The sequence below is a fragment of the Artemia franciscana genome, unplaced genomic scaffold (assembly GCF_032884065.1).
Source record: "Artemia franciscana unplaced genomic scaffold, ASM3288406v1 PGA_scaffold_32, whole genome shotgun sequence".
NCBI lineage: Eukaryota > Metazoa > Arthropoda > Branchiopoda > Anostraca > Artemiidae > Artemia > Artemia franciscana.
Genome location: NW_027062665.1, coordinates 3,155,607 through 3,174,100, shown reverse-complemented (window position 1 = coordinate 3,174,100; position 18,494 = coordinate 3,155,607). Strand labels below are relative to the sequence as shown.

The 18,494-nt window shown below is 36.1% G+C and overlaps 1 long non-coding RNA gene across 1 annotated transcript in view; it reads left to right on the top strand.

Annotated features, from left to right (window-relative positions):
* Positions 1-2,720: 2,720 nt before the first annotated feature.
* Positions 2,721-18,494, top strand: part of LOC136041659 (uncharacterized) — a 91,048-nt gene continuing 75,274 nt past the window's right edge. Inside the window, exon 1 of the long non-coding RNA XR_010621087.1 lies at positions 2,721-2,979. This is a non-coding gene — a long non-coding RNA (uncharacterized LOC136041659). The remainder of the gene's footprint in view (positions 2,980-18,494) is intronic.

The window sequence follows — 18,494 nt, the reverse complement described above, 5'->3', positions numbered from 1 at the left end:
TATATATATATATATATATATATATATATATATATATATATATATGTCTTACCTAGGTTTAATGAATTCCTAAGCCTAGGGTTTGTTGTAGTAGCAACGCTCCTCCTGAAACTTCTTGCAGTGAAGAGTGTAGCAACTGCCTCAGATGATTGATATTTTGATTCCCAGAACCTTGCCTCTAGGCAAAAAATTGACAATCGTTTGAATTCTTTTGACCCAGATAGCCTCCCTATTAACAATGGAATATTATGACGCTGAATGATCCACAAACAAAGTCACTTTTGCAATAGAACTGAGCCCCATCTGCATTTTTGCCGCCAATATAACAGACACCCGTCTAGCTGAGAGATGAGTTGAACCAATTGCTGACGGATATCATCTTCTGTTGTCAGGATAACAAAACACAAAGAGAAGAGGGATTGGAGTGGTCCGCAGCGAAAAGTCTAAGGTTTGTCTACTTTCAGTCAGTCTATGTTAGATAGAATTACCCTCGCTCATTTTAGTAAAAGTAAGACAAAAGTGACAGTTTTTTTCAGTTATTCTCCACAAAAATGTAGCTGAAACTGAAACAAAAGATGATTTTTTTTCCTACCAGACCAGAGGACTTTCTGAAATCTCGCCTCACGATTTTATATTTTTGCTGGGCACCTTTAATGCTACTATAAGCGATAGTCACAAGTTGTTTGACCAGAAAACTTTGATAGTGAAAAAGAAACAGAGAGGAGTATCTGAAGTTGTGCAGCCAAGTTTTCATTTCATCAAATCACGGCACTACCAAATTCTTTGAACTTTCAAACTTTATGTTGAACTTGTGCGCGTTACCTCGCTCAAGTGCTGGTGCTGAAAGACAGTTTTCTCAACTAACAAACATTAAAACTAAGTTGCGAAATCGGTTGGAAGTGAAAACTGTGGATTCCCACATGCATGTAAAGCAGATGGTTACTCGTAGTGCTGCAGTCGGTGGATCGGTGGCAGATTCCACCAATATTACTTAACAACTTTTCGAGGTGGTACTACAAGGCTGACAACAAGGGTGAGCAAATAGAAAATGAGTCTGAACCTAACCTATTTGACTGACCAATCAAAAAACCAAATAACTGAAATCAGATTGCAGTAGCCGAAGTTTTTTTTCTCCAAAATGGTTAACCACTAAAAATTGATTTTTTTTTTTTTTCAAAACCGAAAGTGAAAGCTTTGAACAGATTTCTTGTAAAGGAATTCTGCATTAAAGTTTCCCTTCATACTCTCATATTCTTGTAATCTTGTACTTTCTTTCTTGAAAAACTTGGCCTTTTCTGAACCCAGGGTGTGGCTGGACCTCTGTATAACACTTCTGAATTGGAATCCGATTCATTCTGTATCTGCTCACATTTCATAAGCCTTCATAACATGGAATGCAACGTATGTGAAATCCAGCACAGTCTTTCCCTTATAAAGGTCTCTTCATGCTGTCTAGGTTTTTCGGGTCGGTCCATCTTGAGCCGCGAAGATGGCAAAGGCCTAGCGCAAAATATTTCGAATTTCTTAGACATTTGTTGTGCACCATTCTGCTTTTGGTGAAAAGGATTGCGATTAAATAAGCCTTTCCATTGTCTTTTACAGACGCCGTCGACCTCTTCTCAGAAGAAAGAGAGTGAGCAGAGAGAAACGGATTTTCCTAAAAAAAAACTATAGCTATTCTTGACGCCAAAAAGCCTTTTTCTTTGGTTTTCTGTGCTTTTTCTTTTTTATTTCAAGATTTGATTGAGCACATGTGATATTTATCTTGTCACTATTTGCAAAGAATTTGATATTTCTTTGTTTTTTGAAGAATAGATTAGCTTTATGCAGAACAAGTGATATTTGTCTTGTCATTATTTCTCTCCTTATCAAGTTTGATCTCTTGGTTAATTGATCTCATGAATACATTAATGTTTGGATGAAATAACGCTGTGGATGTGTATTTTTCCGAGAGTAGCGTTACCAAACACGTTGGCGAAAGCCAGGTGAAAAGGAGGTGAAGAACGTTCCAAGCCAAGCGCGTTTAACTCGCTTTTCGATATCAGTCTGCGTGAAATGGTCAACAAAATTTTGCAGAAGATCTGATATGCTACTGAAGGAAAAGAGGGAGCGAGGGCAATTAAGCCGTGTCGGCAGCGATAGATATCGCATCTGTGGTCTGCTGGCGCAAATCTTTTAAGCCCTATCTTCATTATGGCGTTTTCCGGCCGAGACGGCTGGGGCGGCTCATAGTGAAGACAGGTTTTATCGCCGTTTTCGTTTTCTCGCCGTACAGAGTAGTCATTTTGGCTGAAAACGTAAAAACTAAACAACGCATTTTGTCATTCATCTTAGTTGTGCTCCAACTTTTCTTTGCGTTCCTGTAACACCGCAAACGCAGCACAAATGATTCAGAATCTTTTGCAGTTCCTGAAATAAAACTGTGCTTTTGAATTTTTTGCCAAAAACGACGAAAATGAAAACTGTCGTCCAAAAAGCAGCAAAGCCGGCTCTGGTGCAGGAAAACCCCATAATAAAAACAGGGCTTTACTGAGTTTTCGGAAGAAGAATAACTATTACAACCGAAGGTTTGAGAGAACCCGAAAAATTGTACTGAATTCTTTTTCTTCTTCGCGTATTAGGCGATTTGAGGTTTTACATGGGATTTTACTTATTTTAAGAACTGCTTCGCTTTTACTTGAAAAAGAAGAACGTAAATCTGGCGCTGGAGTTGCGAGAAAACTTTAAGTCTTTTTTCGTCAACTTTTAAAGTATATTGGCTAATTTTCTAGGAGGACACTAAAAGAGTCTCTTTTTTGCTGCATTTGACACTTTAGTCCCAAAAAGCTTTGGCAACCCTGCTTGGACAGAAAACATTGCAACGCTGATCGGATTTCCCCTTCATCACCATCATTAAGTTTTCGGACATTTTGTTATTTTGGCTTGCTTTTCAGCCAGCCTTTTGGCTGGCTAAAAACCAGTAAAATAAAAAAAAAATTGGTAATTATAAAGCTCTTTGTACCCTCTATAGATGTAAAGTTGACCTGTTCTAATGGAAAACTAGGCTAACAAAAGCTGCAGGCATTTGGTGTGTATATTTAGGCTATAGAACTTTGTTAACAGAGTCATACTCTACTGCATTAATGTGCAAATATGTACCCTGCATTGCTTCCTGAATCCAAAATCATTGTTCTCCCTCAGGTAAAACAGAAGGATTTATGGTAAATATGGGATAGTCTATATTTCTTACCTTAAATAAAGAGAGTATACCACTTTATACTTTTTTTCGTTATTTACATCCTTTGTATTAATATGAATAGGACACTCATTTCTCAGTCTTCCCTTTTTGTGGGGAAAATGGTTTGTGTTAGTGTTAAAATGTGTGCTGAAGAAGAAACATGCAGTATAACTTATAAAAATGGTTTTCAAAAATGAAAAGAAAAGTATGATACAATTAGGCCTAAAAGGAAATAGAAGTACACTATCATATGTTATATATTACAAGTAAAACATTGTTTTACAAATCAGAGGTGTATTACTTATGATTAAAAGATGCATTATAATAAGTCAACCTTAATAACAACATGACCAGTTCTTTTTAATATTGCATCTCATATTCTACCTTTCTAGGGTTGAAATTTGTTCCATCACCTAGTGAATAGGCAAAATAAATTTGTAATCTGTTTAATTTTATGTGCTGGCAAGAGGGAGTGAGGAATAGAAAGAAGATTTATTTTTAGCTTTTGCCAATCTATATTAATTCATTGTCTTCCCCTACCTTAACAGTTTTAGCAAGTTAGCTGTAGAAGTACATGTCACTGTCTTAGAATTTTTGTCTTTAAATTTCCTTGGCATAAAGTAAAGATTTGAATATAAGTTGCTTCTGGCTGGCAAGGCTATTATAATTTTACCCTTATGTGAAGATTTATTTCAGCTCTTTCAAAGATGCTGTCCATGCTATTGTTTCTATTTCATTAATTGAGCAACAATTGTGTACATGAAATTTTTTATAATTTTCATTTCTAAAAATTAGCTACAATATTTTTATGAAATATTAGATATGTTTGTGCATCTGATACAGTGTTTTCTCTTTGCATGACTATATTTTCTTTTCTTGAAAACTGGCATTTCTTATTTAACTGCTCCTGCCTGTGGATGAGCACTGTGATGGCAAGGGGAATTCTGGTCCCCCTGGCCCAGGGAACTGTGTTAACCCAGAAGTTTTATTTTTCTGATGTCTGCAACAACCTAGGCACCATGTTGTGGTGATCCTTCTGTTGTTTTTGAACAACATACGTTTCTCCATGAACTTATGTGTGCTAACCACTTTCTTTTTTAAATGGCCAGAGGTACATGGTAGGAGGGACTTCAGTTGATGACTCATTAAAAGTTGAGATGGCAAGGCTAACCCATCCACAGTTTTTCTGTATTCAAGCAGTGCTAAAAAAAGGTCATCATTATTTTCTGACACCTTAGTCATGAGATTCTTTATTTAACTCAGGCACCAGAATCAGAATTATTTATCATAAAGGAGATACAAATTAAAAATTTAATCAATTTCTTTATTAAAGCCTTTTCACACCTTTCTTTAGTGCTCTTTCCATGACTGTTTTCAATCTTCTGTCATGTTCTTCTTGATTTGATCCATACACAAGAATATTGTCAATAATGATGGCTACACCTTCTAGCCCATCAAAGGCTTCTTCAATACAACGCTGGAATTTGTCTTGCACTGAAAGTAGAATAAAGGGCATTCTCAGGAAATGATAGCTCCCATTTATTGTGCTGAATTTTGTCATCTCAGATGCGGTTTTGGAGAGGACTAATGATCAATAACCTGACCTGGCATCCATTTTGCTGAAACCAGTTGCACTATGCAGCTTGGCTGTGACATCTTCTAGAGTAGGTATGGGGTAGTAAGGGTGCTTTACGCATTTGTTGAGGTCTACTGGATCTATGCATAATCTAATGGATCCATTTTTCTGTTCAATCATGACTACATAGTCAACATACAGTTGACCCATTCAGTTGGTTCTGTGACCTTTTTTATGAGTATCTTTTTCCATTCTGGGAAGCTCTATTTAAGTTTGTCCTTCAATGACTCTGGTACCCTTCTAGCTGGGTGGACAGTAGATACAGACCCAACTTTTAGATGTATATTGCATTCACCCTCAAGTCTTCCAATACCTTCAAAGACGCTATTGTACTCATCAACTATGCTAGTTTGTTTAGAGTTAATATTTAGTACCAGTTTGATGAGATTCAAGTGTGTGCTGGATCAATACCCCACAATAGGAGTAGAAGCTAAGTCAATCACATAAAATTTGTAAGACCCTTTAGGATGCTGTTTGTGGCTACAGACAAGGTCACAAGTGCAAATGACAGGGATTTGGGCTCCACAGTAGCTGGTCAATTGTTGATTTGATGGCAAGAGATTCAGCTTTGGGTCAAGCTTGATGAAGACCTTCTTGGGAATGACATTGGCTTGGGCTCCTGTGTCAATTTTAAAGCTGACTAACAGACAGTTGTTCAGCTTTAATGGAACAAGGGCTTCACCTTTGCCACTTTCTCTCTTGATGGCATCAGTGGCACTTTCATTCTTGTTACTGCAGCAGACTTTTGCAAAATCATTTGGTTTTTTGCAATGAGTGCAGATTTTTTCTTTTGCTGGGCATGAATAATTTGCTGAATATGGGGACCCATAAAAATAGCATTCTCTACTCTTGGGATTATTTGTAGAAGATTTTGAAGTTTTGCTACTGTTCTGGATGGTACCTCATGTGATAGCATCCACCTCTTGCTTAATGGGCATTGCTTTACTCTTGCAAAACGATTTCAACTGAGCCTGGGTTGTTTTGTGGGTTCTACATCTGGACACTGCACTCTCTAAGGTTAATGAGCCCCCTTCTGCCAACAGCTTCTCTTGAAAGGCTTGATTTCTGATTCTGCACACAATGCAATCCTGTATCATTTGATCTTGTTTTATGTAAAGACATTGTTTGGCTAAAGTTTTTAATTCTGTAACATATCTTTCAATACTTTTGCTTTCTAACTGGTCCCTCATCTGGAACATGTATCTTGCAAGCACAGTGTATTTCTTTGGGCTTGCATAACTTTTAAAATATTTAAGAAGGGCTCAACATTATTGGCTTCAGTCTGTTCCAATTGGAATGTGACCTTTTTTATGAGTCTATCTTTTTCCATTCTGGGAAGCTCTATTTAAGTTTGTCCTTCAATGACTCTGGTACCCTTCTAGCTGGGTGGACAGTAGATACAGACCCAACTTTTAGATGTATATTGCATTCACCCTCAAGTCTTCCAATACCTTCAAAGACGCTTTTGTACTCATCAACTATGCTAGTTTGTTCAGAGTTAATATTTAGTACCAGTTTGATGAGATTCAAGTGTGTGCTGGATCAATACCCCACAATAGGAGTAGAAGCTGAGTCAATCACATAAAATTTGTAAGACCCTTTAGGATGCTGTTTGTGGCTACAGACAAGGTCACAAGTGCAAATGACAGGGATTTGGGCTCCACAGTAGCTGGTCAATTGTTGATTTGATGGCAAGAGATTCAGCTTTGGGTCAAGCTTGATGAAGACCTTCTTGGGAATGACATTGGCTTGGGCTCCTGTGTCAATTTTAAAGCTGACTAACAGACAGATGTTCAGCTTTAATGGAACAAGGGCTTCACCTTTGCCACTTTCTCTCTTGATGGCATCAGTGGCACTTTCATTCTTGTTACTGCAGCAGACTTTTGCAAAATCATTTGGTTTTTTGCAATGAGTGCAGATTTTTTCTTTTGCTGGGCATGAATAATTTGCTGAATATGGGGACCCACAAAAATAGCATTCTCTACTCTTGGGATTATTTGTAGAAGATTTTGAAGTTTTGCTACTGTTCTGGATGGTACCTCATGTGATAGCATCCACCTCTTGCTTAATGGGCATTGCTTTACTCTTGCAAAACGATTTCAACTGAGCCTGGGTTGTTTTGTGGGTTCTACATCTGGACACTGCACTCTCTAAGGTTAATGAGCCCCCTTCTGCCAACAGCTTCTCTTGAAAGGCTTGATTTCTGATTCTGCACACAATGCAATCCTGTATCATTTGATCTTGTTTTATGTAAAGACATTGTTTGGCTAAAGTTTTTAATTCTGTAACATATCTTTCAATACTTTTGCTTTCTAACTGGTCCCTCATCTGGAACATGTATCTTGCAAGCACCGTGTATTTCTTTGGGCTTGCATAATTTTTAAAATATTTAAGAAGGGCTCAACTTTATTGGCTTCAGTCTGTTCCAATTGGAATGTGCTGAAGATATCCCTGCCCTTTTCTCCCACCCAGATAAGGAGGTATTCACACTGAGCTTTTTCACTCTTGTCTGCTGGTTGTCCAATAAGCATCAGCCATGCATGCTGTTCAAATGGGTTCCACTCATCTGCAAGGGATATGGCATTCCAATTGATGGATGGCTGCTGGGCTTCCATTGTGATGCTAATAGACTTCAATGCCAAGATCCTACTTCTGACATGTAATGATCAAGAAAAGCAATATGTAAAGGCAAGCATAGCACATGCAGCAACATACAAGAAAGCCCAAACAAGCATTCATTATTAATTACTATACTATAAATCATCACAGTAACTATTAGACAGGCTTGTTTTTTGGGAATAATGACATTATCGTTTTGAAAAATATATGACTATGTTTGGCAAAGTATCAGTAAGTAGATTATTTTCACAAAAGAACCCATTTAGTTTTTGATGAATTTCACAGGAATAATTTATTTTATTCTGTAATGTTGCAGCCTTCTTCTCAAACTGTGGCAAAACAAGATCTTGTTAAAGAAGCATAATATTTGGGCCAATTAAATATAAAATGATTTAAGACAATATCAGCACCCATGGCATGAGAAAGATTTATTATTGGTTAAATTTTCAAATCTGGGATTTCTTGTTTTATTACCAGATATTGGTTATTCATTTTTAAATATAATATTTCTAGAGCAAGAATTAAGTTTTCTCTATGGAATAATTGACTGTTTCAGGTAAACATAAAATTTTTACAAATATTTCTACAATTTGGCTTATCCACTAAATCCTCTCCATTAACAAACAAGGGTGGGCTACCATTATCTCCTTTCTTCCCTGAAATCCCTTTTTTCGCCATTTTATAAACTCTACTTGCAGGTTGTCTAAAATGTAACTTCTCCAGAAATTCTCAATACAAATTTTTCTTTGCTTCTGCTGTTTGGCAGCTAAAGGCTGCATATTGTCTTTGACACATTAGAAAGTTTTCATAGTTTGGGAACCGCCTCTACCTTCTTCTTGTCTCTAATAACTGTTTCTTTGCAATTGTACATTCATTGTTCCATCAAGCACTCAGTTTATGGTAACTAGGAACTCTTTCGCTATTTGGAGCCAGTTCTTGTGCTATTTCTAGTTGTGAATTTTAAATGTATCTATTTTCCCATTGACATCTTCATAACAGTTCACTTGTGACTCAACGTCTGTTTTTTGCAGTTTATTCTTAAAAGCTTCCCCGTTAATCTCCTTTAAATCAACTTTACTAGGTTCTTCATAATTTATATATATACTATTATCTTGATAAATCTCTACCAAAATGGGAAAAAGATCAGTTTATAGGGTAGATTCCTTATCACTTATTACTGAAACTTTTGGCGCTAATGAAGCTGACCATATGGTCAAGTCTATGGTCACTGATCTTCCTGTTCTGCTATTGATTCTAGTTGGTAAATCCTTTGGAGTAAGCAGGGAGATATCTGAGGTTTTCATTAAAATTCAAAGATTGTTTTTCCATTTCTATTATCATTTCCACATCCACACCAAAGACCATTGTGCACATTTAAATCTCCTATAACCAATAGTTTCTCCCCTCCAGGCACTTTATCTATAATTTTTATGGTCACTTTAGAGTAAGTTACTGTCTGGTATACAAGTATTGAATATATTCAGCTTTACTTTATTTTTAAGATATAGTTTGCATCCAACAACCTCCATTTGATAATCCTCCAGTATTGACAAATAAATTGGGATATAATTGATTTCCTTATTAATTCCAATAATCAATCCACCTCTCTCTTTATTCCATCTATTTAATCTCACTATTTTATAATCTCTGAATGATGGATTTATATATGGTTTCAAATAAGTTTCTTGAATGCAAAACATGTCAGTATTATTCTTAATGCAATAGTCTAGTACTAGATCCTAATTCACTTTAACCAATGATCTTGCACTCCAAGACATAATTTTTATGTTTGATTTAACAGTCAAAAAAATGAATTAAAAAAAAGGCTGCTATTTGTTTGCATGATTCCCAAACTTTCAATAAAATTACAGTTTATCTACTTTTTCTCTGATAGGCATGTTCTCTATGCATAAAATTTATGGTGAGACCAATCACATCAATCACATAATTATTGTGTAACATCTTGTGTTTGGTAGATTTCAACAAGGCGGGATTCTTTTTAATTAGTCTACATTTCTATATAACAATACAGGCCAAAGGAAAGATATTGACTACCAAGGTTTTCAGTTTTATTTGCTCCAGACACTTTTATAGGCTATAAAAAAATAAAAGAAAAAGGCTGGTAATATTGGTCTTAAGTTTCCCCTATTGAAAAATACAACAGTAACTTGCTTCAAGAAACAATTAGTCTACCATTGTTTTTAATTTATCAAAAGGATTGCTTTTAAGGGAGGAAATCCGTGTTGTCTAGGCCCTATTTATTTTTTAAGACACACAACTGTCATAATATTCTGTGGGGGGAATTTAAGACCCATATTAGCAGCTTATTGTTGTTTTTTTTTCAGCTTTATTTAGCCAAGGCTGCTAATATTGGTTGCAAGTGTTCCAAACAAAATTAGACTATAACATCCTCTTGTCTCATGAAACCAAGTGTCTTTAAAAACTTTCAAAATACCATCAGTGCATGCCAATGGCTTGGAACTTTTTTTACCTCTTCCCCCTTAGTAGTACCCCTGTTCTTACAACCTTTTCACAGCTCATTTGGGGACAATCTACTTGTCAGCTTAGTGTTTGTTATATAATACACATTGTAAGTACCATTTGAAGGATTTTTAATAGCCTAGTTGCTTTTGTAATTTTATAGATTTATCTTCTAAGTAGTCCTGACTGTAAACTAGTACCCAAATCTCTAATTAAAAAAATACCCTTGGGGAATTCTGACTGCTAAAGTTGTCATAATTTTCAGTTCTGGTCATGATCCTCATTTTTAATGCTCTTCAGCAGTTTTAAATGGTATAGCTGAAGGCACCATTCTTAGACTAACTGCCTAAATGATGTGCCATGATGATGCTAAATGATGTGCCATGTCTTCTATTAAATCTTGTCACAGTTTATGTTAGCAATTGTAGATTATTAATTAAAGCTGCTCCAGCTTCTGATACGTGATCTGTCCATATTGACTATGACATTCTTGGAAATTTGGTTGCTACATAGATCCTTGCCTTCAATATTAGGGAATATTATGAGCTTGATTTTGGCAAACATAATCAACACCAGCAGCCTCCAAGGTGATCTACTTAAAAGTTTAGAGATCAGGATGAAACTTGATTGGAAGAATAAGCACAAGTTCTAGATATGTGATTGACATCACTGGATTGGTTCTACTCTCTTTGGGGGAGTTGAGGGGGGTGTGTGTTAATTCAGAAAAAAATAGAAAAATTTAGGTATTTTTAACTTAGGAACAGGTGACCAGATCTTAATGAAATTTGATACTTAGAAGGAACTGATGTCTCAGAGCTCTAATTTTAAATCTTGACCAGACCTGGTGACATTGGGGGGAGTTGGAGGGGAAAACTGGAAATCTTGGAAAATGTTTAGAGTGGAGAGATTGGGATGCAACTTGGTGGTTAGAATAAGCAATTGTCCTAGATATGTGATTGAAATAACTGGACTGGATCCACTTTCTTTGTGGGAGTTAGGGGGGTCCAGTGCTTTGGTGAGTTTGGTGCTTTTGGATGTGCTAGGACTATGAAAATTTCTAGGCATGTCAGGGACCTGCACAAATTGACTTCAAAATGTTGTTTTACCTGATTTCACCATCTGGGGGGAGAGGCTTGAAAGGAGAGGAAAAATAAAAAAATGAGGTATTTTTAACTTATGAGTGGGTGATCAGATCTTAATGAATTTTGATTTTTAGAAGGACCTTGTGTCTCAGAGCTCATATTTTAAATCCCAACCGGCATTAAGCCTCTGACTTTCCTTTTAAATCAATCTATTGATTCTTAGAACTTTGCTAGAGCTCATGCCATATCAGCTCTTGGCTCTTCCAACCTAGTCACAAGTGCCATATGATCTCTTAGCTCTTGTTTCTTTTGTTATTGGTATTAGTTTGTTTTTTTGATGATATACCATGCTTAAGTATGCCTTTAGTCATAACAATTCACAAATGTTTTCCTGTTTAATCAGAAATATTTATGCTCTCTTTTGTAGTTGTTTGCTATGATTAGCAAAATTTGGTCATAACTCTTTTTTTTCTGACATAGGCATTTTCTTTCTTAAAGTTTTAACTCTTTAGTCAGAATGCTCTAAAGTGTGCTTTCTTTTTATAAAATCAAAGTATTTACATATTCTTACTGTTATTTTTATATTATTAGGAAGTAACTAAATAAGTAATATACACAATAAATAAGTAAATGAACAAATAACTAAAAAGTAAATAAATTATTTGAAAGTGGTAACTAAAACTATTTATTAGAAAATTATTCTTGTTAATTAGAACCTTGCTGGCTTTTGGCTTCTTTTTTTTTTACACTTCCTTTTTATGGTGGTGGTGGTGTAATAATATGTCCTCATTCAAGTGCCTTAATGTGGCAACAATGGGAACAGTTTCCTTTTTTTAATATATTATTTTTGAAAGTATATTCTACTATTAGATTCCTTTCTGTCTTTTTTTTGTCCAGTCTCGTCTGGTTTTGTTCTATTATTGGATATTATAAATGCCAAAATAGGCTCATTTTTTATGTAACTAACCTAATTTGTCTTTGATTTTAGAATAATCCAAAGATCCAAGAAATAATTTTTAAAACCGAAGGACAACCCAGAAAAAGACTACAAGGTATATATCAACTATGCCAAAAAGAAAATATCTGCAGAGGTTGCCAGGTAACAATTAAATTTTTAAGTGATATATATAACAACCAAAGACCTATTTAGCTGGCAGTTCTAAATTAAAAAGTATAATTTTTTTAACACTCTTTCATTATTTTTTTTTCATTTTATGTATGATTGAAAAAAAGTGTCAAGTGTTTAGATTATTTTACAATCTAAATCTAAACACTATTAATCCAACACCAAAAATCGTGATTTTCTCTTTAAGCCTATGAAAGTAGTACCAGTTTTTTGACATTTTCATTTCGTTTCTAATTATTAAGAGAAGACAATATGCTTGAGAAATTCTAAAAAAAAGGCACGAATGACGTGAGAGGCTTAAGAGGGTAAAGTTGTTTACCAAGATTGTAAGGTGTGAAAAGTTGGCAATGTGTGAAAAGTTGGCAATGTGTGAAAAATGCTTTGGGGGTGTAGAGGGGCGGTACATTACACTTACAACATTAAAATATTTGAAACATGATTGTAGTGGGTTGTGCCATCTGTGCTGCCCGGGCATGGTTTGTTTTACCCTATCCAATAACAACTTGAATGCGTCCACACTGGTTGTGGTCACTGTTCTTTCATTATGGGAGTTCAAACATGCCACAACATATCCCCAAGTTGTTGCTTTGTGCATAGTCAATTAGAAGTATATTATTTCCGTCTATCTCTCCCATGCTATGTGGTCCCAGAAGCTCAGAACAGTACTTGAGCTTTGCACCAACCACACAGAACATAGCCACATCGCCAACCACACAGAATACAATTTACTAGAGAACATCTTTAGTGGCTGTTTGCAGCATGTAGTAGAAAACATCCTTTTCTTTATCATCACCTTCGTTAGTTCGAGCATAGCAACTGATTACATAGCATATTTTTGTATGATTGGATATGAAGTGGGCTGACATTAGGTATTCACTAATGGGGTTCCAGTTCGTCATTGCTTTTTATGCAAATGGTAACATCATAATTCTTACTCTATTGCAGTGGACGAAATGGTGACCGCTAGATGCCATAGTATATCCATCCCCAAACTTTTCTAATCCAACTCCTGTCCTCTTGTCAACTCACTGAGATCAAGTATATTTATGAAGTAATGCCTCGTTTCTTTAAGAATTTGCTCTTTACTGCATATCTGGTTCGTCTTTCCCACGCTCCTATTTTTAGATTTGTTTTGTAGTAAACCGATCTGGGGGGATGCAGGGGTCGATATTTGGGTAGATAATGTATTCGAGGCTATTGTAAACGTTTGTTTGCAGATTTATTTCCCCTGAGGGTTGCCCCTCAAGATTTCAGGTGTTGGTTCTAATCTCCCTGCCCAACTCTCCTCATTAGTGGACTTGGGACCGTAATGACCCAACTACTTGCAAGAAAATAGAATAAATCATTTTATTCTCTTTGTTCACCCTATCTTTGTGAGGAAGGATCTTTACATGGTTGTGTTAAAGTTTTTTTTTGCTTCATAAATGAAAATGTGAATTTATGTACATGGAAATATCATTAATATGCTTATGCAGCGAGGAAGCATTAAATGTAAAAACCTAACAAAATAGAAAGAAAGCAAAGCAGTTATTAGCAAAAATATTTAAAAGGGAACAACTTATTATCCCATATTGACTATTTTTTTTATTATTTATCTGTTAGATTTTTTTTGCTTTTATGTTTTTTTTTTAACTTATGGGGTAGAAGATCAAAAGTGAAAAACAGGAAGGTTTGGTTTCTGCACCTCTTGAGTGTCTAGAGCTATGGTTTCTAACGTGGGGCGCAGGTCCCACTGGTGGGTCATGGCTATATTTTGGATGGTAATGAGTGGGACGTGGAACCGCCTGCTGACTTTACTTTGGAACCTTAATTTTGAAAAAAAATTTACATGTGAAAATGTAGAATTTTGTATCAGAAATTGAACTATATCCGAGCAATTTATTAAAAAGCTGCTTTTTTCATTAGATTATGTTTTTGATAAGTTCAAAGTTTAATTAAAACCAAATCAGCTGTAGTTAATAATTCGCACTACATTGCTTTCATAAATTTCAAGTGGCTTCGACTCAGAATTGTACTGTATACCAATAATATTATTATCGAATGTGCTTATATGGACTAAGTTCAAAGCTATATTTATTTATTTTTTTTTTGGGGGGGGGGGCTGAGTTTCCTGTACACCAAATTTTCAAGATATCTCACCATGTCATTCGTGCTTTGGTATAATTTGTGTGTTTATATTCCCTCTAGACAATTATTCAAATATTTTGGCATCAACAACATGAATCATTGCTGGTCAGTGTGCTTGATCACATTTTAGCTTTCTCTGAAAGTTTGAACTTAACACCCAAATTAATTCTTGAGATACGGTCTTTTGACAATGTACATACGCATTGCTTCTTTTGATTTAGTTCAAATTTCCCCTCAATATTGTAAAGGAGTAGGCTGGTAGCAGTAGTAGTAGTATTAGCAACAGTAGTGATAGTAGTAGTGGTAGCATGCAAATATTGCCGTTTTGATCATCTTCCCTATCATTTCCTGAGAGCTCCAAATAATATACCCAGTCATTCCCGAGTTACGTCTTTTTGAAAATCTGTATGCACAAAACGTATTTTTATTTAGTTCAATCCTCTGCTGATTTTTCTCTGAAAGGTTCACTTGAATGCCCTTTGACTCTTTAGAAAGTAAATAACAATAACCTTTCTCAATAACATTTACTTTATGTAAACAATGAACGAATTGCCTAAATTAAAGCCCTTGTCCTGAGGACTGTGGGGAAGTTGACACCCCCCAAAGACATAATTACTAGATCTTTTAACAATGCTGGACAGAATAGTTGTCTTAAAGTTTAGATCAGATTTGTTTTTAGAAATGGAGGCTTGTGGGGGAAGGACTGGTTGCCCTCCATTCACTTTTTACTCTTCAAAAGGGCACTATAACTTACGACCTGCAACCGAATGTGAACCATTCGACCGAAGTTTATAGGACGATCCGCTCCATAAAAACCTCATATGCCCCAGGACATAACTTACAACTCTTGTCCCTAGGCTCTAGGGGTTGTTTCCACCCTGAAGGCATTGTTATATGCTGTTTGGCCGGTTATATCACAATTTCTACCGGAAACGTTTGGGGAAAAGAAGGTGTCAGGGACGGGGAGGGGGCTAGTTGCCCTCGATCAATTTTGAATCTTAAACGGGAACTAGAACTTTAAATTTACAGTCAAACGAGCCTCCTCTAAACTTCAAAAAGCCACCCCTTTCATAAGAAACCTTGTTTTCCCCTGGGGCATAACTTAAAACCCTCGCCCCCGGTCTTTGGGGAGTTGGATCAACCCCAAAAACCTCATTATGTGATCTTTGTATTGTTTTTGAACAAGTGGATGTCTTGAAAATTGTGATTGACGTATTTGGGGAATACGACGTGAGGGGTGGCTAGTTGCCCTCTGCTCACTTTATGATTCTTAAAATCGGCACTAGAACTTCTGATTTCCCATCAAATGAGCCCCTCCGAAGTTTATATAACCACCATTTCCAAAAAAACAGTTATGCCCCAGGTCAAAACTTACAACCCTTGCCCTTAGGGTTGTGGAGAGAGGGGGGGGGGTCGTCATCAAATACATAATGTCTGTACCCTTCAACTATGCTGTACAAAATGGCTGTCTCAAAATTTTGATTGGACGTGTTTGGGGAAATGATGGGTGTGGTTGCCCTTTCAGTCACTTTCAACTATTAAAAAGAGCACTAGCCCTTTGAATTTAGAATCAAATGAACCTTTTTCAAAGTTTCTACGACAACTACTTCTATGCAAAGAGCCCTGGTCTAAGAAACACAAAAGAAATAATACTAATGCATTGTGTCCATATCACTCTTCACTTAGGACATGCAGTAGCCCTGAGTATGATTTTGTCAGTTTTTTTTTTTTTTTTTTTTTTTTTTTGGCGTTTGGAGTAGAAAAAATAAATAATCTTCGAATACGAACGAAAAAACAATGTTTTCTTTTTCAACCTGAATTTTCAAATTATAATCTCTCTTTGCCGGATTTTTCTACTTCTTCTCAATTTCCATGAAAACTAAAACAAATTTGGGAATTGGGTCCCCTGTAGACTTTCGCTTCCAAGATTGAGTAGACTGAAGCCAGTAATAGCTGTCAAAATCATGTCTAAAGGAGATCATTTCCCCTGGACATATGAAGCACCAACTATGGAGAAAGAACCCCTTGAGGAACAATCCAAGGTGGAGGAAGAAGTGTCGTTGCTAATACCGATTCTGAGGATATAGCCATTCCTGCCAATGGAGGATGACGAGTTTTCGGTGACTCTCCTTTTTTTTAAGATACGGCTGTTGCCCACCCCCTGCCGTTATGAAGTGGGTGGGTGGGATTATTGAGATGGTGTAAAACAATGGTGATATCTCGCCCCACCAAGTAAGGGTCTTCTAAAAAAAGGCAAGCTCTATAGAAAAATTCCACACGCTATATGCCATTTTCTTCTTCTTTGGGGTTTATCGGCAATGTGTCTTTGTGGCCTGAGCCTTGGCTCAATTTTATGATTCTGCCCATAAGAGTAATAGTATTTACATTTTTATTTTGAAAGTTGACTGTGTTTTTAGAATAGTACACTTTTAGTGATTTTTGTCTCACACATATGTATTGTCATACCACATAGACAATATCTCCATATTAATACTAGTCTCCCTAGATGGGTCTCCCTAGATTCTTTATCCCTCCTCCTATCTAAGGGTAGAGTTTTGACAATAATTATTTATGACAAAAGGAACTTTGACAACAATTATTACATAAAAAATGGCTTTTTATGGTGATTCAGAATATATTAAGTTTAATTTCATACATCGAACCTTATGAGCCTGAGAAAATTTGCCTGATTTTCGAAAATGGGAAAACACCCGTAAAAGGCCAGTAGCCCTAATAAAAACCACACCGTTAGATTAAGCGTAAAATGAGATCCCTACTGCGGAGGTCTTGAGCTCCTATCTGCTAAATTTTTTATTTTTATTTTTTCCTCGAAGAAAGAGCACGGACGCATGTTTATTGGTTTGTTTGTCTCTTTTCCAGGGGTGATCGTATCAAACCGGTCATCCTAGAAAATCGGGAAGGGGCTAATTCGAACGGAAATTGAAAGTTCTAGAGCGTTTTTACAGTAACCGAAAAAAATTGTGCCATGGGAAGTTTCGTTTTTTGCCATTTTGTGGCACCACGTTACGATTTTGCCCTATGGAAGGTCAAATTGTTATTGATTAAAAATTATGAAATATCTTTAATTTAAATGTGCCAAAGAACTATATATTTGAGCTTCCCAGTAGGGGAGGAAGTAATGCCAAACGATTGCGTATTCGTTCCTGAAAAGTTACTTAATCCATAAAAGTAAAGATACTTGAAACGGGAAAGCTGTCTCAAGCACCAATACTTTTTGTGAACTAGGCTCTGTTAATTTATGAAAACGTCCTTTATTTAAACCATTGCTTGCTGATTTGGAATAAGGAGCTCTTGAAATTTTTAATTGAAGTTAGAGTTTGACTCATTATTCTTTAAATTAGAAAAAGAAACGCCCATTAAAGGTACTTTAGACAGGAAACCTTGTTATGTATGCCTGAAAGGACGCGTTCTTGATTGTAAGGAGGGAACTGGTATCATGTGGCATATTTTTTGGTAAAGGATTCGTGTATTAGGAAAGGGGTATCCCCTTCCTCATTGTTTTCAGCGTCGAATGAAACATTTTAAATGGTAAAGTACGTTATTAGAGCAAATGGGCTGATGAAAATATATGGCGTAAAATCTATGAAACAAGATCAATCTCAACAGACAGAGAAAAAAAATGAAGTAATTTTAATAGCATTATCGCCCAAATTAGTTGGTAGCAATGACCAACCAGTGGGTTAAATCTATTGCCCCCCTTCCCCTCCCGAAAATTTTGGCTAGTGACCTCTCGTCGGTACCAAGCAGTGTCTTTAGGAAGTAATCACTTGTACGTACTTCTTAGTCCCAGCCTGTTACCACTGTGTATTTCCACAGTTGCCAATAATTTCATATTTTTAAATTATTTTGTTTAACTGTTATCTTATCCTGCTGTGTTTAACTCAACCCTAAAGGATAGTCTACACTATACATTCTGGTTATATTTTCGGATTTAAGTTGAATATTCCATAATTTCTTTCTTTCTTCATTATTTTTGTTTGTCTTACTTCCCTTTTGGCGGACAACGAGAATCCATATATAGAAGCCTGCCGCGTGCCATGCTGGGGCCTGGCGGCCCCATATATATATATTTCTCAAGTATGATGAAGAGCATAGATTATCTTTTTATTGGGAAAATTTGAAAATTTTAGTGTCAGCAACTGGTGTAATGATGGAATCATCGAAAAAGAAAACAAGTACAACGAA